Source organism: Callithrix jacchus, chromosome 7, assembly GCF_049354715.1.
Source record: "Callithrix jacchus isolate 240 chromosome 7, calJac240_pri, whole genome shotgun sequence".
Classification (NCBI taxonomy): domain Eukaryota; kingdom Metazoa; phylum Chordata; class Mammalia; order Primates; family Cebidae; genus Callithrix; species Callithrix jacchus.
Window position 1 is genome coordinate 49,427,983 of NC_133508.1, and position 26,101 is coordinate 49,454,083.

Consider the following 26,101-nt stretch of genomic DNA (forward strand, 5'->3'; position numbering starts at 1 on the left):
TCCAAGGACAGTTTGCGCCCCGTGTGAATGCTTCCCAGGGAGCAGTGGCTCAGAAGGTCTCAGTGATGTGGTCAGCATCGGAGGAGACAGAGGGCATATGTTGCACTGCTACAATAAGAAGAGAGGCTCTGCACCTCACAGGAGGCTGTCTCATTCAGAAAGAATCTCACCAGCTCCTCATGACTTTGCAAGGCAGGCATGTTACCACCCCATCCTACAGATGAGAAAACTGAGGCTTAGCAAGGTGGAGTGACTTCTCCCTAGGTCTCACAGCAAATGATGAGGCTGAGGCAAGACTCTTCCCATCTCGTCCCTAGATCACTGAATTCCAGAGGTCCTACCCAGGGGAGCCCTTGTCCCAGAGACACTTTGGCAAAACTTGATACCTTGGGACATAACCTGAGACACACCTAGGTTCCACCCGTAGCTGTGTGACCTGTGCAAGCCTCCCGCTCTCTCTGAGCCCCTGGGTATCAGTTATCTCTTGCTGCCTAACAAACCACGTCAACATCTAGTGGCTTAAAACAGCCATGTATTTAGCCCGTGATTCTGCCGCTAAAGAAGCTGGGCTCATCAGGGGGTTCTGGCCCTGGCAGGGCTCCCTCGTGTGTCCGCAGTCAGCTGTAGGTTCACTGGGTGGTTTTGCTTTGGGGGCTTAGCTGGCTGTTGGGGCGGGAGAGCAGGGGTCGCAGGGTCATATGCCACTCACCACCCAGCAAATTAGCTTGGGCTTGTTCACAGGGCAATAGCAGGGTTCCTGGAGGGTGAGGAGAAGCGCCCATGGCCTTCTGTTATGGGCTGAATTTTATTTTCCCAAAAAAGCATGTTGTGCTGGGCGCAGTGGCTCATACCTGTAATCCCAGCATTTTGGGAGGCCAAAGTGGGTGGATTGCTTGAGGTCAGGAGTTCAAGACCAGTCAGACCAACATGATGAAACCCTGTCTCTACTAAAAATAATTTTTAAAAATTAGCCAGGTGTGGTGGCACATGCCTGTAATCTCAGCTACTCAGGAGGCCGAGGCAGGAGAATCGCTTGAACCCAGGAGATGGAGGTTGCAGTGAACCGAGATGGTGCTGTTGCACTCCAGCCTGGGCCACAGAGTGAGACTACATCTCAAAAAAAAAAACCATGTTGAAGTCCTAACCCCCAGCATCTCAGGATGTGACCTTATTAAGATGAGCCCATTAGGGTGGGTCTTAATCCCAACATGACTAGAGTTATCCACTGTATCGTGTCACTGCACTGCAAAATTTGTATCCCCAGAATATCAGAATATGACTGTATTTAGAATAAGGTCCTTAAAGAGGTGATGAAGTTAAAATGAAGCCATTCAGATGGGCCACAATCCAATCTGACTGCTGTCCTTCTAAGAAGAGAGGATTAGGACACCCAGAGAGACATTAAGGACCTGAAAGAATGAACTGACAGCCACGTGCAGAGGTGGCAAGAGGGCGGCTGTGTGCAAGCCCAGGAGAGAGGCCCAGGAGAAACCAACACTGCCCACACCTTGATCTTGGACTAACAGTCTCCGGAACTGTGGGAGAAAACATTTCTGGGTTAAGCCCCCAGTCTGTGGCACGTGTTTTGGCAGCCCCAGCAAATGAACACAGCTGGTATCCTGATAAAAAGAGGGAATTTAGACACAGATGTGGCCCAGGGGAGATGAGGTGATGACACTGGGACAAAAATGCCACATGAGGATGGAGAATAGGTCAGTGTGCCCACAAGCCAGGGAGGGCCAGCAGAGTGTCAGGAACTACAAAGAAGCAAGGAGGGAATCCCGCCCGGTCAGGTTTCAGATGGACCTGGAACCTATCTGTGCCTTGATTTCAGAATCTGGCATCCAGGACTGTGAGACAAGACATTTCTGTTGTTTAAGCCACCTGGTTATGCTCTATAGTTATGGCAGCCTTCGGGAACTAGCAGCCTCCCCAGGCCTGGCATCAGCACTGCCACAACATCACTTCAGCCGCCCTCGGCTGTCAAGGTGAGTCCTGGGTCACCCCAGGTTCAGATGGTGGAGGAATAGGCTCTACCTCTTAATGGGAGGAAATTTGAAATGATGGTGCAAAGGCATGGGGAGACAGAGGGGAATTTGTACAATCAACCACTCATCATTACTTCATCCATCAGAAGAGACCACGGATGCGCCTAACCCAGTATCGCGGTGAGGATTCGATACAGCAGTGCTGAAAAGCAGTTGGCACAGAGCAAAGGCTCCATGAAAGCAAGTGATGATTTGGCAACATAGCTATTTTTGAGGGCAGGGTCCTTGTTCACATTTGACCTCCAGTGTTAACACAGTGCCTGCCGTGGAACAGTGGCTCGGGAAGAGTCTTATGAATTCCAGCCAGTTTGGTACTAAGAGTCCCTGCCTGCCTGCAAGGGCCCACCCAGTGCCCCCTCATATCTGAAGGTGCCCACTTCACCCTGTAAAAGCCACCACTGAAGCCAAAAACCTTGTTCCATGGCAGTGACTGCAAAGAACGTACAGTCCTGTTAACCACTCCGAGCTCACTCATCCTGGGAGGATGCCTCTTGGGCACATGTTCCTGTCTCCTGGTCCAGACAGAGGCAGTGATCCACAGAGAAGAGGGCACAGCCACCTCCCACTCTGAGCCAGGCAGAGCCAGCTGGGAGAAGGTTGACGCCTCCTCTGCTCCACCCTCCTCCCCGAGCTGTCACTGATGTATGGGCGGGTCACAGGTGTGCAAGCTCTCGGCAGCGTCCTTCTTGCCCCAATTACTCCAAATGCTGAAGACTTTTGAGTAGTGAAAGATCGCAAGCTCAGACCACAAGACAGATAATCAAACCTTTTTTTTTTTTTTTTTTTTACAAAAAGGAAGAAGGCAGGGGTTGAGGGGGAGGAAGGACACATATGCTCACATTTGACAACCCCAAAATGCAATTTACGAAACAAAAATCTGGTGTCACGTTCAACTAAATTAACAATTTGTAGATAATTCACAATGCTCATACCATTAAGCAAATGCACTTTAAATTGATTTCAAATTAGCAGGCTAATGATTCCCCCCAGGTCCAGTCTCCGCAGCCCCCAGTGCAGCATTTTTAATAAGAGGTAGGTGCACTGTAGCGGCCTCTTTATTCCATAATTGAAGCCATAATTGAACCTGAGGTCATAGCCAAGGGCCCTATCGATCTGCATAGAGAGGGAAAGTGCTGACAGTGACCGTCACTAGGCCAGAGGGGCTGGTGGGCACGGGGAGGCCCCTGCAGCTGTGCTGCATTTTGAGCTTATTTCCTGTGTGACCTGCAGGTGGCCTTGATGGCTAACGGAGCAATTAAATAACCTTGAGACAGGCAGAGCTCTGATTCCCTGTCCTGCAGATTGTACTCAGAACTGCCCTAAAAGCATGTCAAAGATCTACGTGATCGTCTAATATTCCCAGGGCCCTAGAATGAACTCTCTGTACCTTCCCTTTGCTCACCAATGCCTGCCTGGACTCTAAGTCTCCAGGACAAGGAAATCCAAGCCAAAGTCCACCATGAATGTATACTACGCGCCCTCCTCATCCTAAGTTTGGAGTCCTTTAACCTTCAGCCCAGCCAAAAGCTCTCCTGACCCCAACTCAGAAAGGCAGGGTGAAAGTTCTGTGGTCCTGATGGCATAGCCCTGATTGCTCCCATCTCTCAAAGCATAAAACATGACCCATCTCTACTGCTGCCTCTACAAGGGCTGCAAAAATCTTTGGCTCCATCTGAGGAGGACACAGGAGGTTCATTTTATTCTGCACCAGCTACTTGGGCTGTTCTGGATCAAGAGCTCTTTTCTCCAAAGAGTATAGCAAAGAAGAGGAAGTGGGAGGAGAAGAAGACAGGGAGAAAGAGAGGTCCAGAGATAAGGAGCAAGGAGGATGACAGAGACTTAGTGTTCAAAAGGACAGAGAGTGGCTGGGCAGGATGGCTCATACCTATAATCCCAGCACTTTGGGAGGCTGAAGCAGGAGGACCATTTGAGCCCAGGAGTTCAAGGCTGCAGTGAGCTATCATTGCATACCTGCACTCCAGCCTGGGTAACAGAGAAAGATCTCATCTAAAAAAAAAAAAAAAAACATTAAAAAAAAAAAAAACAGGACAGAGACAGAGACATGCAGAGAAAGAGACAGAGAAATATAGACAGAAATAGCAGAGAGAGAAAGAGAGAGACAAAGACAGAGAGACAGGGAGGCAGAAACAGACAGGCAGAGATACAGACAGAGAGAAACAGAAACACACACACAGAGATTGATTTTACAGAGGAGTCAGTGTGTGATTAGAAATCTCATGACCCCAGCATCAGAGAGGACAGCAGCAGGATAAGGTGAACTCAGCACTGGGTGCTCTAATGAACAGATCAATGTTTAGGACAGTCCATAAAGTACTCCATGTATGCTCCTGAGATTGTTGAGCTGTCTATGAAACAGTCCCAGTTTGACCCTAAAGTTATATAAACACTATACATACGCTGGCAGTAGATATGTTGTCCCCAAATCTCATAGAATCGAAGGAAAAGGTGAGAAGCAAGAACAAAGGGGGAGCTTGCTCTTTTCCCCTAATTGCCCACTTCTGTTTTTGGAGCAGAGAGCTCCTTGCAGAATTTATTTCTGAGACAGGGTCTCACTCTGTTGTCCAGGCTGGAGTGCAGTGGCATGGTCTTGGCTCACTGCAGTCTTGACCTCCCCAGCTCAAGTGATTCTCCCACCTCAGTCACCTTTGTAGCTAGGACCACATCCCACTAGTTTTTTTGTTTGAGATTCATATTTTATTTACAAGTAAATGAAGACTGTGCCTATAAACTCTATTTTGGGATATGAAGAACAATATGAAGAAGTCATTGCTGGCACCACAGTGACATGTGAAGGAGTCTATGTCACTGTTTCTTTAAACAATGATTTTATTATTTTAAAAAACCCACCTACATGATTTCTTCGTGCTGCATGTGTAAAGTAATCAAAAATAAAAGTGACTTTCAAAACTCTACAATCTCTGATCAACTGTGTGGGGTGGCCAGGATGTGACTTTCACTAAGTGACAGCCCCTACTCTTCAACAGCACCAGCCTCTGGGCAAAAGACTTAATACTCATCCAGAGTATCTGCTCGAGGAATAGAAAGACCTCAGTCCTTCAGGGCCTGCACTTTCAGCTTCTCTGCTTCCAGCTTGGTCTGCTGATCCATCCTTTGCTCTTCTACAATTTCTTCAATGGATACTTGCTGGAAGGGTGTGTCACTCTCCTTTTCCAAGTCTAAATTGATCAATGCTTCTTTAAAAGCCTATAAGCGTCCTCCCATCTCAAAGAAGGACCAAATGTTTCTTGTCAATGTCCTTGATGAGGCTAGCAGTGCCAGGCATATCGTTCATTTTGAGCTGAAGTAAAGCTGCAGTACACAGCGGCAGGGGACCAGCGTGTCCAAAACATCCTCCCTCCTACTGAAATCACTGCCTTGGTGGGACCAAGCCCAGAATCCAGAGCGGGATGAGCACTTCTGCCCTGGATTTCAGCCACTGGGGCTTCCCCACAATTTTTTTTTATTTATTGTAAAGATGGGAGTCTTCCTATGTTGCCCAGGCTGGTCTTGAACTCCTGGTCTCAAGCAATCCTCCAGCCTCTCAAAGTACTGGGATTACAGGCATGAGCCATTACACCTAGGCTCCTTGCAGATTTTTAATTGGCCTTTACCTATCTGGAGCCCTAGGACTCATCCAGGGTACTTGGGGTGAAGACCACACTCCTGATTCTCCTTGGCTGGAGTCTTCTCTCAGGCACGTTCTAGCCTGATGTGTGGAGGAAAAGAAGGAGGTGATTTCTTCTTAACTCTGCACCATCTCATTCAGATCCCATTACAGGAGTCAGTCGTGGTGATGGCCAAAGAGAAGAAAGATGTGTGAGAAGAATGGTTTCTAGGGAGGGATTAATAGGGAATGGTCATCTAATCAATATTGATCAATAGAGTACCCTAGAAAACTCTAAAGCCACAACTATTTAAACAGAGCCTCTCCCTAGAACATCTCCATTGATCAAGATAACACAGAAGAGGTACAATCAGGAAGGATAAATTAATTTTTTTTCAAGCAATGTTTGTAGACTGATACAACCACTTTGAAAACATAGGTATATACCACGACTCAGCAGTTTCACTCCTGGGTATGTATTCAACAAAACCGAGTGCTTTGTTCATCAAAAGACATGCACAAAAGTATTCAAAGTTTTATTCATAATAGACTCAAACTGGGAACAACCCAAATATTTATCAACAGTAGAATGGATAGATAAAAATGTGGTTTATGCACACAACAGTATTAAACAGCAACAAAAAGAATAAAAGAATGAACTGCTTTATACACAGCAACATAGATGAATCTGAAGACATGATGTTGAGTGAAAGAAGTCAAACCTAGAAGGGCGCCTATGGAATAATCCCATTTACATGAAGTTTGAGAACAGGAAAAACTGATCTATGGTGACAGATAGAAGAAAAGTAGTTACCTTTGGTGGAAATTGCTGCCTGTTAGGTGGCACAGGGCAGGAGCAGGCTGGAAATGTTATGTGTTTGTATCTGGATGGTGGTTACACACACACACATGCACACATTCTTTAAGCTGTGCACTTAACATTTGTGTCCTTTATATGTTATATCTCAAAATTTTCAGCAATGTTTTTCAGGGGGAGTCTCACTCTGCCACCCAGGCTGGAGTGCAGTGGCACAATCTCCCCCTCCTGGGTTCAAGGGATTCTCCTACCTCAGCCTCCCTCCCGAGTAGCTGGGACTACAGGTGTGCACCACCAGGCCCGGCTACTTTTATACTCTTACTGGATGCAGGGTTTCACCATGTTGACCAGGCTGGTCTTGAAATCCTGGTTTCAGGTGGTCCAACCCATCTCAGCCTCCCAAAGTGCTGGGATTACAGGTGTGAGCCACCCACCATGACTGATCAATAAATGTTTTTAAATGGTCACCCTGTCATTCCAAAATCCAAGTTATTATCTGTCATTTACTTCTTGTGGGCCACAAGATTTACAGAGATTATTCCTTATTTTCCATCTTGAGGCAAATGGAAACGTATCTGCCCGTTGGACACATGGATTCCTGCCGAGGTGCCACCGCAGACTAGGCAACCTAAGGCTGGACTGGCAGGTGTCATACTAAGTGGAGGTGGTGAACCGAGATCTGTGGCCCCTCTGCCCTTTCTCCTGGCATTATTGATGGGTTCACAACACCTGAGGCTGGACACACTTCGTGGAGCTGCCAAAAGGGCTTGGAATCCCATAGTCCCTCTCCCTGGAGCAGAACAGGATGGCTGCAGTAGCAGCGCCTGGATGAACTTCAAGAGATTGCAAACGAGCCTTGTGATTTCCTGCAGCTATCATTGCAGCATGACCCAGCAATGGCAGGGCACAGTGACCACACTGCGGACAGCTCCATGAGAGGTAGAAGGGAGGGCGTTCCAGCACCTCGGACAGAGGTGACCCCCTCCCAAAGCCCAGGTACCCGGCTGACTCTATTGTTTCAGCACCAGGGACAGAGACCCACACATTTAAATGGAGATGGAAATAGACTGGGTTGGGGAGACGGAAAAAAAAAAAACGTATTTGAGGAAAGCAGTCTGCCCACGGTTTGCTATTTACACACAACGCTACTGCTTCCAGCTTTGTATAACAAATTAAATTCTGACAGCATTAAAAATGTATGTGTGATGAGAAGATTGGTTTGGAAAACACCCCGCATTTACCTCCCTTCTACTGCCACCTCCTTCTTCCAATCCAGGTGCTTCCCAAGGGACCTGCACTTAAGTGAATGCCCAGGTAAATGGGGTTTCTCATAGTTAGAGTTGCCAGTGCATCACATGGGTAAAAGAACAGAACCACTGTGACCCACCTTATTTTCTGAAACATAGACACAAAAAGTCTTTCCTAAGAGGGTGAAGAAAAGCTACTTTAAAATCTTTCCTTTAAAATGGTGCCACCATCAATTAATTAATTCATTCAACTACTATTTGCTTAAATCCTACTGTGCAGTAAGAGCTGGAATTATAAAAAAGAACCCAATAAATCCTCTGCTCTAAGGGAGTTTACATTCTAGTGGGAGGGGAAGGCAATGAACAATGAACATATCCATAACTAGGAAAGTTTCAGTTTGTTCTACGTGCTGTGAAGAAAATAAGCAGAGTGATGGGCTCTATAGTGCTTGAGCGAGAATTACTTTAGCTAGGATGATAGGGGAAGACCTCTCTGAGGAGGTGATGTTTGCCTTGACTTGAACAATGAGAAGGAGCTGGACTTGTGAAGATCTAGCAGGAATGCATCCCTCAAAAGGTGCAGAACTGCAGAGGTGCTGAGATGGAAAGAAATGTGGTGTCAGAAGATAGGAAGGGCCAGGCATGGTAGCTCAAACCTGTAATCTCAGCACTTTGGGAGGCTGAGGTGGGAGAATTGTTTGAGCCCAGGAGATTGAGATCCACCTGGGCAATATAGGGAAACCACATCTCCACCAAAAATAAACAAAATTAGCTGGGTGTGGTGGTGCACACCTGCAGTTTCAGCTACTCAGAAGGCTGAGGTGGGAGGGTTGCTTGAGCCTGGGAGGTTGAGGCTCCAGTGAGCTGTGATTGTGCCACTGCACTCCAGCCTGGGCAACAGAGCAAGATCTTGTTAAAAAAAAAAAAAATGGGAAGGAGGTCAGTATGGATGAAATGTAGTGAGCGAAAGGAATATGGGGGAAATAAAATTGGAGATGTGGGAGGGGACCTTGTAGGTCATGTAAGGTGTTTGGATCTTAAGCATGGGGGTGATATGACCTGATTAATGTTTATAATGAAAATAAACCATTCCAGCAATTTAAAAACTTTGATTGGGGCCTGGCGTGCTGAGGAATTTGGTCAAACGTTAGTCTTGGTGCTTCTGAATGAGATTAATATTTGAATCAGTAGACTGAGTATAGCAGATGGCCCTCCTTAATGGGGATGAACCCCAGAGGTGTCCCCCTCCCAAAACCCAGGTGCCCGCCTGAATCTATTGTGTTCAGCACCAGGGACAGAGACTCACACATTAAATGGACCTGGAAATAGACTGGGTTGGCAAAAAAAAATAAAATAAAATCAAAAATCAAAAATCTAAATAGAACAAAAAGGCTGCCCTTCCTACAAATAGGAGGAAGTTCCTCCTGCCTGACTGCCTTCCAACTGGAACCTAAGTTCTTTCTTCCATTTGGATTTGAACTGAAATGGCTCCTTCTAGGTATAGAGCCTACCAGCCCTCAGGTTGGAACTATACCATTGGCTCTCCTGGTTCTCAGGTCTTTGGACTTGAACTGGAACTACACCATCAGCTCTCCTGAATCTCCAGCTTGCTAACTGTAAATCTTGGGACTAGTCGGCCTCCATAATCACATGGATGAATTCCTTAAAACAAATAAATAAATACACACACACACACACACACACACACACACACACACACAAACCAAAGATATGTATGTACATCTCCTATTGGTTCCATTTCTCTGGAGAACCCTGACTAATACAACTGCTCTGTGGAGAAGTGGCTGGGAGGTGGGAGGGGAGCCTGGGAGACCAGTTTAGGCCCTTACAGTGCTCCACTGCGATTATGGTGATGATAACCTCTCCTTGTCTCCCACCAGGAGGGATTTTATCTCCAAAATTAAGAATGCACTTTCCCAAGTCAACCATGCTCCTTTCCTCTGGTGTCTCTCGTGACACCAGATATAATGAGATGTGAGATGTGGTGAGAGAAGGTGAGCAGGGTCACATAGATGGTGTATATATTTATTGCTGGAAGGATGAATGAATAGTACCTTTGGAACTACCTGGCTCATCTAGAAATAGAGTCTATTACCACTTCTATGTTGGTTCTTCTCAAACCCTTTTAATTCATGGGCTACCAGTTGGAGAAGGAGGGCTTGCAGAGTGCTTAATCTACCCTTATAATCTGAGAAACAAACTTCACCACAGCCAGGGAAGTCTGGGCTCACACTGATGGGAGGCCAACAGGGAGACCATACACTATCAGTTATGCAGTGAACAAAAGCATCAACATATATGATAATTAAAGTATTAATAAAACAGGGGCATCACTTCCCAGACCACCCAGAGGACCCAAAGTGACCATCAGTGCATGGTGGACAAGCCCATGCTCCACTCAACTAGACTCAATGACGTAGGGCGGGTGAGCCCCCAAATTGGGGCTTAGCCCAGGAGAGTTGTTGGCTTTGCCCAGGGAAGAATTAAAGGTCAGGCTGGTGGTGTTGGACAGCAACTTTTATTGAAGCAGCTGTGTCCAGCAAAAGCAGAGGCACTGCTTCTTGCAGAGCAGGGCTACCCCAGAGGCCCTGTGCCCACAGTAGCAGCTCAGAGGCACTTCTGCAGTCATATTTGCACACCTTTTTATTATATGCAAATTAAGGGGAAGATTGTGCAGACATTTCTAAAAAAGGTGTGGTAACTTCTGGGTCATCAAGTCATTGCCACGGAAAGGGATGGTAACTTCTGGTTGTCACCATGGCAACAGCATGCCGACATGGCACATGGGTGGACATGCCTTACAGGGAGGTGCTCACCTCCTGTCCCTGTTTTAGCCAGTCCTCAATTAAGTCTTGTATCCAAGCCTTGCCTCTGGAGTTGAGTCCTGCCTCCTGAGTCAAGTCCTGCCTCCTACCTCATCACCAGCCACAGGCACGTTGGGGATCTGACCAGATAGGACTGCCAGGAAGGAAACAAACTGAACAATGAGGGGAAAGCAAGGATCACGTGGCTCAGCATCAAGCCTCCTTCTCCCTCACTAATTCATTTGAGGATGCCGGGCAACCAACCGCCTTCCTGTCCCTGGGCCTTATTCTTCTCAAATGTAAAACTAGGGGGTCGGTTTGAATTCCATGATCCTCCAGCTCCAATAGTCTGGAAGTCTGCCAGTGGCCATAGGACCTGCATTTTCCACATTGCTTTTGCTTCCACACCTGAGTATCCACGCTGGTGCTCCTAAAACTGCCAGTAGGTATGGAAAGCCTGTATTGTTGTGCCCATTTTTCAGGATGAGACCTGAAGGTCACATGGGACTATTCACAAATCTACAAACTGCCTGAGCTGGTTGGAGCAGAGATACCATTACAACGCAACCAGGTAAACCCTTCCTGTCCCAAAGGGAACTGACAACAGCTCATTCTGCAGGACCTTCCTCGTTTCACTCCCCAAATAATCCTTTCCCTTCCTCCCAGCCTCCTCCTGTTCCTCTCCTGCAAACTCTGGCCATTGTCAGGAGGTGTGCGGGGGTGTGAAGATGCCCGTGCACCTTGCACACTCTCTGTATGTATTGCTATTTTGGTTTTAAGACCACTGTCAAACTTCACCATTCACGTCCTTCCACTGGGCTTGTGATTGAAATCTGTCAGCTCATTAACATGAGGAAGGTGGGGAGGACACTCTGGGCTTTATCCACCAGTCCTGGTTTACTGGGTGTTCCCATTGCAGCTCCTGAGCCCTGGAGGAATCTGTCCTGCTGTGTGTGCCTGTTTGTTAAGGAAATTACCATTTGCCCATACATATCAATTTGCAAGACCGCCTCTTGTCATTTCCAATCGTTCCACAGGCAGCACTGAGAGAAGCCTGGGCAGAGCTGAAGTTGTTTGGGAGATGCTGACACCTCAATCTTTGTGCTAATATCAAAGGAGTCTTGACCGCCCAAGGAGCTCATGGAACAGTTTTCAGTCCTCACGAGTTCACTGTGTCCCCAGTGCTGCTATCAGAGATTCACATCCATCACCTCATTCAATCCTCAAACAACCCCAATCTCCATATTTTATATGAGAACACTGAGATTCAGTGGCTTGCTCGGTATCACAGGAATGGGAAGCAGATACCCTTAATTACCCAACTCTGACGTTATCTCCATGATTCTTGGATTATTTTGCAAATCAGATCATCATGGGAGGAGAGGAAGAGATAGGAATGACAGACTTCATGGGGGTGGGGACTCCCCAAAGCATCTCTCACTATTTCTTCCCTGGAGATATTCTGCTTTCCCTCTGGAAATTTCTCCTCCACAGAATGAGTCCTGGGACTCCAAATCTTGGTTCTTTCGCTACCTTCATGGTCTAATCATCCCTGTCACCTGGTCTATTGGAAAAAATTCTCTCAGTTATGCCAGAAACATAAAAATCCTGGGCAGGACTGACTTAGGGGCATGACACTACCCAGAGGCTCAAGCAATGTGGTCCGCCCCTGCCTGTCTCTCTCTAACTCCCAGCTCTGCATGTGTCTGCCTGGAATCATGCCTAAGGCAGGCTTGCCCTAGCTGACCTGAGAGGGTCCCCAGCAGGCCCAGACATGTATCCTCCCAGAAGATTCCTCTCCCTAATCCATAGACCAACATCAGAAAAAATTCAAATGGCTCTGCTTGGGTCACATATTTAATCCTAGCTGCCCTAGCTGTTTGGTTCCTCTCTCCCCAGGAAGCAAGCCCTTCCAAGCCTTAGCCCTGTGAGTCTCATTGTCCTGACATATATAATAACCTGGGGTGGGCTGCCATTCCGAGTCACTCAGCTGTGGTGTAGGTAGGGCATGTGCAGCTGAGGCTCATATCTGCCTTGGGCAGCTTTCTTGAGCCTTGGGGGACCAGCTCACAATGGATCCCAGTCTTCTGTCTATAAGTACTAAATCTGCTTCATATACCTTGTGGTGTGTGTGGTTGTTCTGTCTCTCCAGACTCAGACAAGTTGGTAACCAGTGCAAAAGGAACCTACTTTACACACTCCTCCCATCTCATAGTTGAGTTTATGTCCTTTTCCCTTGAAACTGGGTGGATCTTTGTGGCTTCCTCAACCAACAGAATATGGCAAAAGTAACCTTCTCCTCTTTTCTGGGCCCAGCCTCAGAAACTTGCAGCTTTCACATTTTACCTTTTGAGATATTCACCTCTGGAGATCTGTGATCCTGTTTAAGAGGATCAAGGCTGCCATGTTGTGAGGAAGCCCAGGCCACACAGAGAGGCTGAACGTGGGTATCCTGACTGACAGCCCCAGTTGAGATCCAAGCTGGCTGACAACCAACATCAACCACCAGACATGTGAATAAAGTTGCTTCAAGACGATTCTTGCCCCAAGACTGAGACTTCCTGAATGAAGACTCAGTCATGTAAGCAAAGACAAGCTGTCCCAGCTGTGCCCTTTCCCAATTTCTGAGCCACAGAACTTGAGGGCATGACAAATTGGTTGTTTTAAGCCACTCAGTTTTGGGTAATATGTTAGGTAGCAGAAGATAACTGGAAGTATGAGAGAGTGTGTGTGTGTGTGTGTGTGTGTGTGTGTGTAAAGGATAGTTTCATATAGGATCAGAAAGAGGATGGGGAAGGAAGCACACTAGGCAAACAGGCATTGGGTCTTACACCTGAAGAACCTAGAATCATGCCTGCTATTTTGCAATGTACCAACTTTCATTACTAGGAAGAGTGCTTGTGCCATCCAGGCAAGTTCCGGTTATGGAGCCTCTCTTTCCCAGCTGGCTTGGCAGAGCATTAAAGCATTTATCAGGCTATTCTGCATATACCCTCTTCTTCTTTCATCCAGTGAGTTGGCTGCTCCTCTAAGCCAGATCTTCATGCTGCCCAAGCCCAGAGGCCACTCGTCACCTAGGCTTCCTGGTAAGTGGTGCCCCGTGAGCTGAGCTGTGCCATGTTCATGGCATTGGTCTTAAGGTCCCCATGCTTTTTGCCTGCCAGACCCACCCCAGTCATTCTGGCAGCCCCTCCCTGGGCTCTTCTCCACTTCCTGCTACCCCACAGCCTCCTGGACCCTGACCCAGGAATACTCTCAATTCTGCTCCTCCTTTCTGGACCATTCCTTCCTTCCAGGTGCTCCAAAGCTGCCCTTCCTCTGGAGTCTTTCTCTCCTCCTTTCTGAATGCTTGGATTCTCCAAGAAGCATCCTGTTTCTCCATCCTCCTTTTCCCATATCATCAATCCACAGGAAGAAATGAAGCTCCCCACACCCAGGTGGCATGGCACTGTGGGCAAGAAAGTCCCTGTCAGACCGCCTGGCTCAAACTCCCAGCTTTGCCACCTGCCAGCTGCATGTCCTTCAGCACTTTTGCCAGACTCATGTTGTCTCGTTGTCCTGTCTGTAAAAGAGAGAGAACAATAGAGCCTGCCGCGTGAGGCTGTTAGGATTAAATAAGATGACCCAGGTAAAGAACTCAGCACTTCTCCTGTTAATTCAAATGAGACAAAGGTTCTAAACTCTTTGTTTAAATAAGAATTCTAACAGAGACCTGGGTTTTTTTTTTTTTTCACCTCATTCCTGCAGAGAGAAGGCGGTGCCCACCCCACTGGTTTTACAAAGACTACTCACAAGTATGTATATCTTTCAGAAAAGAGGAATGTCCCCTTAAACACTATTGCCAGAGTAATCAATTATTAAGTAAGACAATCAAACAGAATCATGGAGTTTTTTAAGGAGTAAAAGGTATTTATCATCAAGCATTGCAACTATTCTGAAGTCTCTAAAACTCTTGTTAGAAATAATATTTACAAGGATGGATTTTTTTGATGGAGACTAGAATGTGTTTTCCCATAGCTGCAGGGAGAGCAGAGATGTTTTTTAACATCTTCTCTTGCTGACACTTCTTTCTCCAGCAGTTATTAAGGATCCACGGTTTTAAGACCAAATATTGAAATTCTATTAGTCAGCAGTGAGGGAGGAAAAAGGCAGCCTGAGGAGGTCAGAGCTTACCATGTAAAGAAGAAAAAGGCAGAAGAGTGTTGCTACGTGAAATGTGGGGTGTTTCATCATTTCTGTCCATACCTAGTGCATACCATTCAGTACCAGTTAGCTATCGTTTTTGTCTTTATTCTTAGGACACATAATAACCCGACTAATAACACCTCAGTCCACACAGTCAGTGTCACATAGTCCGGCCACCAAAGAGCTAATGAAAATTATTTCAAAGTCTTCCACGGCAGCTCTCTAACCTTTGGAAGGGGACACATAGTCAGAGACACTTCCCAATTGCCTTTTCCTCTTCTGCCCTCCTCCCTCTCACTTTGCAGAGTCCTCTAGTACCTCCTTCCTCCAAGCCCACACCCTCCACCAAGCCCTGGCTTCATCTCAGCCCTCTATTTTCCCGTTACTCCCCTTCTCCTGCCAATTCTGCATCCTAGAGTGCCAAAGAGCCAGTCTCATCTCAACAGTAGGGTTCTCCCTGGAGCTGGGTGGGGGGCTAGGACGTCTGGTAGAACTGAATAGGCAATGCCAGAGCCCTCTTTAGCAAGCAGGGGAAGGGACAGGTTGGGGACGCTCCCAGATGGATCCTTTATGTCCTGCCAGACACTCTTCAGTGTGATAAGGACACTCGGTGGCCTCCATCCCCCTTCTTCTCGCAGCCTCAGTATCTCCACTTGGACATTTGCATCAAACAACCCCAGGGCTGTAGCCAGTCACAGAGTTGGAGGAGTGGGTGCAAGAGAAAGAAGGTTTTGCTCCTCCCAGCCCGGGCTGTCCACAGCAGCCGGAAAACAGCACAAAGGTATTTCTTCCCCTCTCAATACACTGTCTTGCTGCCAGCCCTACCACCAACTCCCAGGGCAAATTGGAATGAGTTCTTGGAGTCTCCACTTCCTCACCTGCCTGCCTGGCTCAGATGCATGGGAGGCTCCAAAAAGGAAGTAATTCGGAAGTCTCTCTTCTCCTTTCCCAAACCAGCAATCTCCTACCCCGTTACCTACATCCTCCCAACATGCCCACCATCAAGAAATTGCCTCTGAAGTGTTCCCTGAGAGCTTCAAGCCTTCAGCACTGACTGTGAGCTTCTTGACCACAGGGACTTGGTCTAGTACATAGTAGGTGCTCAATATATATTGGTCAATGAATAAATTAGTTCAGACCATGGTACTAGTTGATACCTGGCAGAGGACAAGCTTTTGAAGGGACAGGATGCTGAGGTTCCTCATTCATCAAGTTAGCAATACTAGTTAAACCTGCATGTTAGGACTTCTGCTGGGCACTGGGGTTCAGGAGAATAGGGCAGGTACTGTCCCTGTCCCTGAAAGCAACTGCCCCAGTATGACACTCAGGACATCCCTTGCCCCACTCCACCCCAGAAGAGAACTCATCTGAGAGTTCCCTAGAAAACCAGCTCTCTCCAGGCCCCCCACTGTACCTCACCCCATCCTATCTCTTCACTCACCCCCCAACCTCCATCCCAGAGTTGCAGCGGTAAGCTTACACAAGAGAGAAGACCAGAGGTGAGGGAGTAGGAGTCACTGAGAATGGCCATTATCAGTTTAGACAAGCGCCAGGACCTCCAGCCAGCACTGCCCCCAGCCCCAGCCACCAATTTATCAGGATGCTAAGCCTCATCCATATTTCATTTCAGACACTGGGCTCCCTCAGCTGCCACTGCTCCCTTCTGTGGACCCATTTGATGCCTGTGCCTCAGAGAAGACCCCACACCGGAGGGGACACACAGACTCGGAGCTGCCAGCCCCTTCACCCAAGATTGTTCCCGCATAAGCACGCACACACACATGCACACGCATTCTATGGCAAGTTCAGGACCCTCTCTGAACCCAGACCCCACCCTCCGCTCCCTCTGCGGCACCAGAAGAGCTACTCACCCACCTCACCAGGGCGGGGACCCTGCTCTTTCATGCCTCTCATTCAGGCATCCTCACCTCCCCCAGGGACCTGGTGCTTGTGTGTGACACAAACCCCAGGATGTCAGCAAATCCGCAGGCAGTGGGGGAGGGCATCAAATCCCTGCAGGTAGATCTGGGGCAAGATCAGGGAATTTTAAGCATGAAAAGGACTTCAGAGATAAAGGAGTTACTATTCATTGTCACCTTCCAAAGGCGGAGTGATAGGCATTTGCCTTTTCCCCTCCTTGCAAAACCCACTGGAAACTAAAGCAGCTGAAGGGCTTGGCGGGACCTAACAGTCTGTTAGAACTGCAGGATTGTATTAGCTTGGCTGCAGATAGGCAGGAGAACGAGGGCAGCTGAGCTCAACCATGGGGAGACAGGCGGGGTGGCAGGGCAGGGGCACTCATCCTACTTCCATCTAAGCACTCAGCCCAACTGGGCTCCAGCAGCATGGGGTGGGAGGGGGCCATGAAGCTCTCGGACACAGGGACAGGATCTGGGGGAACAGGGGGATCAGGGAGCCATGTTCTAGTTCAGCTCTACACCAGGGACAGACAAAGCCTTTCTCTCTGGGCCTCCATTCACGTAGCTGTAACATGGTGGAATTGGATTACATCAGTTTTCAAACTTCTCATATCATGGGACCCTCTTTATAAGCAAAGTCTTTGGTGGAAGTTCCCTATGTGAAATGGGTCTGGAAGGTGGTGGCTGGGAGGATCCAAAGTCCTGCCCCTTGGCCCTGTAGAGACCCCTGAGGAACAGTGTGCAAACCTCTGGCCTTGATGGTCTCAGGGCTCTGCTGTCCCAGAATTCTTCAGGTGAGAGCAGGCAGTGTCCCAACATCCCGCTCCAGAGCAGCCTGGGAGGAATGGGGTTGGGTTCTGGGCGGCCCTTGAAGGAAGCAGAGGAAGCACTGGCAGGACTCAGGAGAGCATTCCAGACTGTGGGAGGTGCCAAGACCCCAAGGCAGGAACACAGGAGTCCTGGGAGACGGTCACTGGAGGGCCTCTGTTGGCACAGGGAAGCCCTTCTGGGAACTGAGTAGTCACTGTCCGATGGGCATGGGGAGAGCTGTAGGAGTTGGCCTTGGGAGAATCTTGCTGACTCGGACTGTCCTGTTGCCTCCATCCAAACACTTGGCAGAACCCCTTTCCAGTGTTCCTTTTAGAGCCCCCAGACTGGCAAAATTCCTTCTGAAGGCAGAGGTCAGCTCCAGCAGCCCCAGCTCCTCCCTGGAAAGTTGTACATGGCCTGGGTCATCTTCCTTGGGGTGCCTGCCCTCCCTCACAGGCTGTGGCCACCTCTGTGTCCCTCCGATTCCCCTCTGTTTCTTCCCATTCCCAGAGAGAGTCACCCTGAGATGGAAAAGCCAGGGCTGGGGTGGCTCTAGCTGGAAGCTTGCTGTGGCCTCTCTGGGACCTCTGAGAGTTGAGTAATGAGTCTTGCAAGGGAAGACATACTGTAAACCCACCTCCTCCTGCTCTCAAAGGTGAGCCCTAAGTGGGGAAGGAAGAGCATCTTCAAGTAATGAAGTGGGGACAATTGGATATTCCTGAGCAAAAGAAAAGAGAATTGGATATTCCTGAGCAAAAGAAAAGAGTAGAGGCCAGGCATGGTGCCTCATGGCTGTAATCCCAGCACTTGGGGGAGCCAAGGTAGGAGGATTGCTTGAGTCCAGGAGTTCAAGACCAGCCCAGGCAACATAGCAGGGCCCTGTCAGAAAGAAAATAAGAAAGTAGAAAGAAAGAGAGAGAGAGAGAAAGACAGAAAGGGAAAGGGAAGGGAAAGGAAATGCCAGTATGATGGTGCGCACTTATAGTCCCAGCTAAGGCAGGAGGATCATTTGAGCCCAGGAGTTAGAGTTTGCAATGAGCTATGATCACACCACACTGTATTCAAGCCTAGGTGACAGAGTGAGACTGTCTCTAAAATAAAATAAAATAAAATAAAAATAAAAAATAAAGGAACGGGACTCCTTCCTCACACTGTACACAAACATTAACTCCAAATGACTCATAGGCCTAAATGTAAGAACTGAAACTATAAAACTCTTAGAAGAAAACATAACAGTAAATCTTCATGACCTTGGGTTAGGCAAAGCCTTCTCAGATACCACACGAAAAGCAAAAGTAACAAAATAAAATGATAAATAAAAAACAGATAAATTGGACTTTACCAAAATTAAAAACGCCTGAACTTCTGGCAGGGTGTGGTGGCCCATGGCTGCAATCCCAGGGCTTTGGGAGCAGGTGGATCACTGGAGGTCAAGAGTTTGAGACCCACCTGGCCAACATGGTGAAGTTCTGTCTCTACAAAAAGTATAAAAATTAGCAGAGCATGGTGGCGGGCACCTGTAATCCCAGCTACTTGGGATGTTGAGCCAGGGGAATTGTTTGAACCCGGGAGGCAGAGGTTGCAGTGAGGTGAGATCTCGCCATTGCACTCCAGCCTGGGTGGCAGAGTGAGACTCCATTTCAGAAAACAAAAACAAAAACAAAATCTTCTGAACTTCTAAGAACACCGTCAAGAAAGTAAAAAGATGATACACAACATGGGAGAAAACCTTTGTGAACCATGTGTCTGATAAGGGACTTATATCCATGGCGTAGCGATGGATACAAGGGAAGGGAGAGGATTTGATTCCTACCCTCCTCTCATAGGCCCTGTGACCTGGGGAAGTTATGCAAACTTGCTGGGCCTCAGTGTTCTCATCTGTAAAATGGGGGTGAAAATAAAAAGCCCCACGTCACAAAGGGCTGTGAGGGTGAAAGCAGGGAATGCCACATAACACTTGGCCCAAGTCTGCTCACTTTCAACGTGGTTGAGTACCTACTATGCGCCAGGCCTCAAAGGGCTCCAAGCCTAACAGGGAGACACAGTATAAAGGGCCCATCCTTCCCCAGATGGAGTGACATTGGGGCTCCTTAAAAGTACAGCAACCCCAAGCTCCAAGTGAGGAAAGGGCAATCCTAGGGTACTGTCCTGAAAAAGGGGGCTTCTGAAAAAAGCTTTGAGGGCGTCCCCAGCCTAGGTCAGTGGTTCCCAAAGCATTCTGACAATCTAAATAGATGGGAGTCCCACCCAACCCACTAAGTCCCAATCTTTAGGCTCAGGAGCCTGGGAATCTGCATTTTCCAAAAGGTCTTCCATTGAGTCTAGCCGTGAGCCGGGATTATACACAGCGGGGATGCTGGGGCACAGAGAGAAGGAAGGCAGGGCAGGGACCCACTGAGGCTTCCAAAGCAACAAGCAATGGCATCCAAGGGCGTAGGCTGTCTGGGGAGAGCCCCCGCCATCCCTCTGCCCCTTGGGCCTTTGTGTCCTCAGCAGGGAGCGCACATGCAGGGACTCAGGGTCTCTGTCCCCGCCAGCCAGCCAGCTAGCCAGCGAGCTGATGCCGGTGGAGTGTCATCCGCCTCCCTGAAGGCTTCTTTGCTGTATAGAGGCAGCTCTGCCAGCTCCTTGGAGGGCCCCCTGGAGCACTGGAGTGTCTGTTTACAGTTCATTAGCTACTTGACAGAGAGGCTCTGAAAGGGAGAGACATAAAGAGGAAGTGTCAGGGCTAAGCCCCGCAGATCAGTCAGAAATGAAGATAAAGCTGCTTGCAGATGAGGAGGTCTGACAGTGGCGACAGTGGCTCCAGCCAGGCGCCTGGCCTTGCAGGTGGCCGGTGAATGCAGCTCAGCCAGCCCTCCAGACTCGCTGCCCCAGCCCTGCCCAGCCAGCCTGAGACCCCATGCCGGGCCTCCGCCAGTTCCCCTGCTGCTGGCTGCCAGCGCTGATGGTTACTCGTGCACCAAAAACAACCATGAGGTCCAGCCACAGGGGCTGGCTAGGGAAACGGCCTAGTACTCACTCTGTGGGATACGTCCTGGCCATTCAAGATGCTATTTATAAAGACGTGGGCATTACATGGGGAAATACTTACTTGCTATAGGAGGAAGTGGGAAAAGGCAAGACACACAATTATATCAACAGTATCAGGCTAGGTGCGGTGGCTCACGCCTGCAATCCTAGCACTTTGGGAGCCCAAGGAAGGAGGATTGCTTGAGCCTGGGAGTTCAAGACCAGCCTGGGCAACATAGTGAGACCCTGTCTCTACAAAAAAAATCAAAAAAATTAGCGGGACATGGTGGTCTGTTGACCCAGGTACTTAGGAGGCTGAGGTAGGAGGATTGTTGAAACCAGAAAGTCAAGGCTGCAGTGAGCCATGATCCCACTGAGGTAGGAGGCAGGGCTCAATGCCAGAGGTGGGGCTTGGACATTGGACCAAATTGAGGACTAGCTAAAAGAGGACGACAAGGGTGAAAGTGACTTTTCATAAGACATGCCACCGGTGTGCCATGAGGTTTACTGTTGCCATGGCAACACCTGGCATTACCGCCCCTTTCCATGGCAATAACCCGGTCACCCAAAAGTTACTATCCCTTCCCTAGAAATGTTTGCATAAACTGCCCCTTAACCTGCATGTGGTTAGAAACGAGTGTAAATATAACGGCAAAACTGCCCTGAGCTGCTGCTCTCTGCCTGCAGGGCAGCCGTGCTCTGCAGGAGCAGCCATGGAGCTGTAGCACTGCCATTTCAATAAACCTGTTTCCTTCCACTCTACCACCGGCTTGTCCTTGATTTCTTTCCTGGGCAAAGCCAAGAATTGTCGTGGACTGAGCCCCAGGTTGGGGATCACCTGCCCTGCCTCAGTGACACTGCACTCCAGCCTGGTGATCAGAGTTACGTGTCATCTCAAAAAAAACAAGTTAAACCCAGTGAAATGAAAGTAACTCATAGAGAAAAAAAACAACAACGACTGGAAGGAAAGAAGGAAAGACCCAAATGTCGATGGCTGCCCCTGGGTAGGAGAAACAGGGGTGATCTCTTTCTCTACTTTCTTTTCTACAGTTGCCAAATTTTCCATACTGAACACGTCTGCTATTGTAAAGTTGATTTTGAAAATAAATAGACTTTAAGTCTATTCATCATCTGAGCTTGTTGCCTCCTGCACCCACAGGGCAGGGGCAGGCCTGGGGTGAGAACACGGGCTCACCAGCTCCAGCTTTCCCTGCCTGGCCTCCTTAAGGCCCAGGCCCATGTTTCTGCCCTAAGCTGGGAAGTCTGAGCGATTAACCACCCCAGATCTTTCTAGGGGAATCCAAAGAGTTTTCCACACCCACCCCTTAAGCCACAATTTGGGGGCAAGGGGAGCTTCCTGAGAACTAAGCAGCCCCTCGCAGCCCACCCCCTCACACCCAAGGACAAGCCTCCAGTACCCCATGTTCGCAAACGCATGGGAGCCTGTCGGAGGATCATGGAGGGTGGGAAGCATCTGTCCTTCAGCCCTGAGACCCGAAGATGGAAAAGCAAAAGTGACAGAACTCAGATCTGAGTATTTGAAAACAGAAGTTGGGTTGGGGGTTGGGGGTGTCTGGGGAGGCCGATACAGAGGTTTTCAGCAAGCCCTTGATGATGACAGCAAGAACCACATCTCTGGGCCCATTTTGTGGGCTGTAATGGGTGGAATAGTGGCTCCCCAAAAGATGTGGCCACCCAGAGACTGTGGCTGCAAATTTATTTGGAAAAATGATCTTTGCAGACATAATGGAATTAAGGATCTTATGGTGAAATTCCCCCGGGATTACTGGGGTGGTTTCTACATCCAATGACACGTGTCCTTGTAAGAGACAGAAGAGAGACACCGAGGTGAAACTGATGTAAAGATGGAGGCAGACACAGGAGTGCTGTGTTCACAAGTCAAGCGATGCCAAGCAGTCTGGCAGCCACCAGAAGGTGCAGGAGAGGCATGGACCAGATTCTCCCTCAGCCTCCTTGAGGAACCAACACGGTGGTACCTTGATTTCAGACTTCTGGTCTCCAGAACTGAAGAGAAGAAATTTCCACTGTTCTCAGCCATCCGGTTGGTGGTGATTTGTTATGGCAGCCCTGGGAAATGAATCCACAGCCAAGCCCTGTGCATCGCTTTGTCTAATGAGATAGGCTTTTTCATCATCCCCATCTTACAGACAGTGAAAATGAGGTTCAGAGAGGGTAAGTAATGTTCCTAAGGCTACACAGCAGTGAGCATGAGGCTGCGCCTGGGGCCCAGGTCTGCTATCCTTCGGAGTCACTAGCGCCAGGGATGGCACTAAGGGCTTTACACCCACCATCCCCAGCTCTGGACTCAGGCTCCAGCTCCATCACTTATGGACCACGTGACCCCACACAAGTTACTTAACACCCCCAAACCTCAGTTTCTTCACTTACAAATCGGAGAGACTATCAGAAACTATCAGTAGGGTTGTCCTGAGGATTTGAGAACTCGTGTCAAGCTGTACACCAGGGAGCCTCCCCAGATTAGGGGACACCCTCTGGACCCCATCTGCTCCCAAGCAGCCCTGCAGTGGCAGACAGAGCCCAGCCTCCCTCTGCCAGTGCAGTGCAGACGCCGGCAGTTTCCAGCAGGCCACGGCGGCACCAGCTCTAACAGCAACCACAAATTAGGCTCGTAAATTAGGGTTTGGCTAATTGTGACTTTATGGACTAGTCGTAGACGATCCTTTAAAACCCCCGTCTGTAAACACACAGCGGCCCTGCTGAGCGAGTGCCAAGTTGTATAAAATCTCTTTTAGGCAGAAATATATGGGCTGCACTAGCTGACTCTCCAGGACGGCATCTCATTCGTGATGTTTTTTTTCTCCTCCCCGTGCTAAACGGTGCTGCGTGAAGCTAATCCACCAGGGAGGTTGCCTCTCGCATCACCCCATAAATCCTTGTCTTGCACCATGCCACCTACCTGTGGCACAGTGACATGGTGACAACTGGGTGTCACCCCACTTCTCAAAAAGCGTAAGGTCTTGTCCTCCTGGGGTCAGGGGGCACCTGGACAGTGGGGAGCGTGTAAGAAAAACAACTCCATCCTGGAAGGCGACACCCAGATTCTCTTTAGAACGAGCCCCACATCTCTCATTCCCCCTCCTCACCTGGTGAGACTACTGCTGGGCTCGAGGGTTCAACTGTAGCGTGTACATATTCCACAACGTGGATGGGAGGTGGCAGGGAGGGGTGGGGAAGGGTGCTACCCCTTCCTCACCCCTCTGCAAGACGAAGAGCTCTGGCTTTGAGCCCAAACGTCTCCAGGCTGGTAGAGCACTGACTAATGGCACCAGACACTTAGCTAACCTGGCCATCTTCACATAAACCTATGCAGGAGGTACTGAGCTGGTCCCCATTCTGCAGATAAGAAGACTGAGGCACAAAACAGTTATGAAATCTGTGCAGGATCAGCTGGTAAGCTCGGGAGATGGGATCCAACCCCCATGTCCTTATCCCCTATGTCCTTATCCAAGCTCCAGCCTCCATGTCCTTAACCACCATAACATTTCGTCTATTAGACCTCAGCATGGCAAGTTAATCATCCTGAGCATCTGTGCACCAAATCCAGCCCACCACCTGTTTTTGTAAATAAAGTTTTATTGGAACATGGTCATGTCCATTTGTTTATGAATTGTCTATGGCATGGTTTCACGTGACAAGGAGAGGGCTGAGTAGTTGCAACAGAGACTATACTGCCTGCAAAGCCTAAGCTGTTTAACTTTTGGCTCTTTACAGAAAAAGTTTGCTAACCCTTGATCCTGAACCTTGTCTTCTCATCTGCTCAATGACAGCAGTGGTGAGGCTCGCTCCTGCGGCTGTCGGGCAGATGAAATGAGATCACCTGCTTACAGGTGCTGAGAGCACTCAAACATAGCCAGCCTCACTAGGTGTTAGGCCTTTTCTTTTCCCACTTGTCTCTATCTCCCTGCTCCCATACACATGCATCCTCGATTGCCACTGCCCCCATCACAACATACTCATCGGGCACCAGAGGCCCCTGATCACAGAGTTTCCCAGAGCCTAGGCACATAGTGGGAGAGGCTGATCTGAATTTTCTCCAAGCTGTTAGAAAATCAAGCTTGTCCTTATCCAGCTCCAGCCTCCATGTCCTTAACCACCATAACATTTCGTCTGCGCCTTGCCAGCGGGACAGTTACGTTGAGTCTTGACCTCAGTGGAAAAGGCCTCACCTTTTTTTTTTTTTTTTGAGATGGAGTTTCTCTTTTGTCCCCCAGACTGGAGGGCAGTGGTGAGATCTCAGCTCACTGCAACGTCTGCCTCCCAGGTTCAAGAGATTATCCTGCCTCAGCCTCCAGAGTAGCTGGGATTACAGGCACACACCACCATGCCCAGCTAATTTTTTTTTTTAAAGACAGGGTTTCACCATGTTGGTCAGGCTGGTCTTGAACTCCCGACCTCAGGTGATCCTCCCGCCTTGGCCTCCAAAGTGCTTGGATTACAGGCACGAGCCACCACACCCGGCTCCAGCTAATTTTTATATTTTTAGTAGAGATGGGGTTTCACCATGTTGGCCAGGCTGGTTTTGGACTCCTGAACTCAAGGGATCCGCTCGCCTTAGCCTCCCGAAAGGCTAGGATTACAGGTGTGAGCCACCGCGCCTGGTCAGAAAAGGCCTTACTTTAAGAATGGAAAGGTGTTTTTAAAAAGGAATTTTGTTATTCTATTGCAGCTCAACGACAGAATGAGTTAAGTCTCCAACCATGCAGCCACCAAATAAGTCACTAAGTAAACAGTCATTAATTTGCACAGGGTCAAGCCCTGACCCACTTTTGGGTCTTGCCATTCTAAATAGCCTCTTGACAGTTGTCTAGGTATTGCTGACGCAGTTTTCTGCCCTGTGTACCAAAGTACTCTCTTCAGCCGCAGCAGATGCTGTTTATTTAAATGACTTAGTTTACATATTTGAGCATTTGAATTACATTTCATTTACAACTATCATCAGTTAACAAACACATGCTGCACGGAGGTTGCCATGTACAGCTGTGTAGGCTGTGCACTGCACAAATCTAGAGGCCATTGATCACACTTTGTGTTCGTAGATTTGTATGTGAATTAGGACAACTATCTATGAATACCAGATGACAACAGACCATTGTGAGGGAGAGGCTCCATTTTTGGATTTGCACAGAAGACCATGAACTGGGTTCAGAGGGAACAGCTGCAAACACAAAACTTGGAGTCACTGTCCTCATGGAGTTCATAGTCCAGTAAGAAAATAAGATGAAGGAGCGACAATGAGAGGACAGGGAGCTGGGGGTGTTCTGGGGACTCTGGGAGTGGCATGAGTCAGCTGGGTGGCAGGTGGGAGGGGGAGAGGGAAGAGTGGGAGAAAGTTCCAGGCCAGGCAGCAGTGAGGGCATGGTTGCCTCCTCCCTAAAGAAGGGTCCTGGCTGACTCACTTCCTAGTCGTCCACCTCCTCTGAGGAGCGGGGTGTACTTTCGCCTGGACGTCCCCAGGAGCAGGGGTTTTGTGTCATGCCTAATAAAAGAAGGCAGAACATTCCGGCTCGTTCAGTGGGAATGGCCTGCGTGCCGGAACATGGCTGATAGATGAGTACACTCTGCTTTAGGCTG

General features: G+C 48.7%; 1 pseudogene; it reads right to left on the bottom strand.

Moving 5' to 3' along the window:
* Nucleotides 1–5,075: 5,075 nt before the first annotated feature.
* LOC118143213 (U6 snRNA-associated Sm-like protein LSm1 pseudogene) lies at nt 5,076–5,361 on the bottom strand (annotated as a pseudogene).
* Between the last annotated feature and the right edge of the window lie 20,740 nt (nt 5,362–26,101).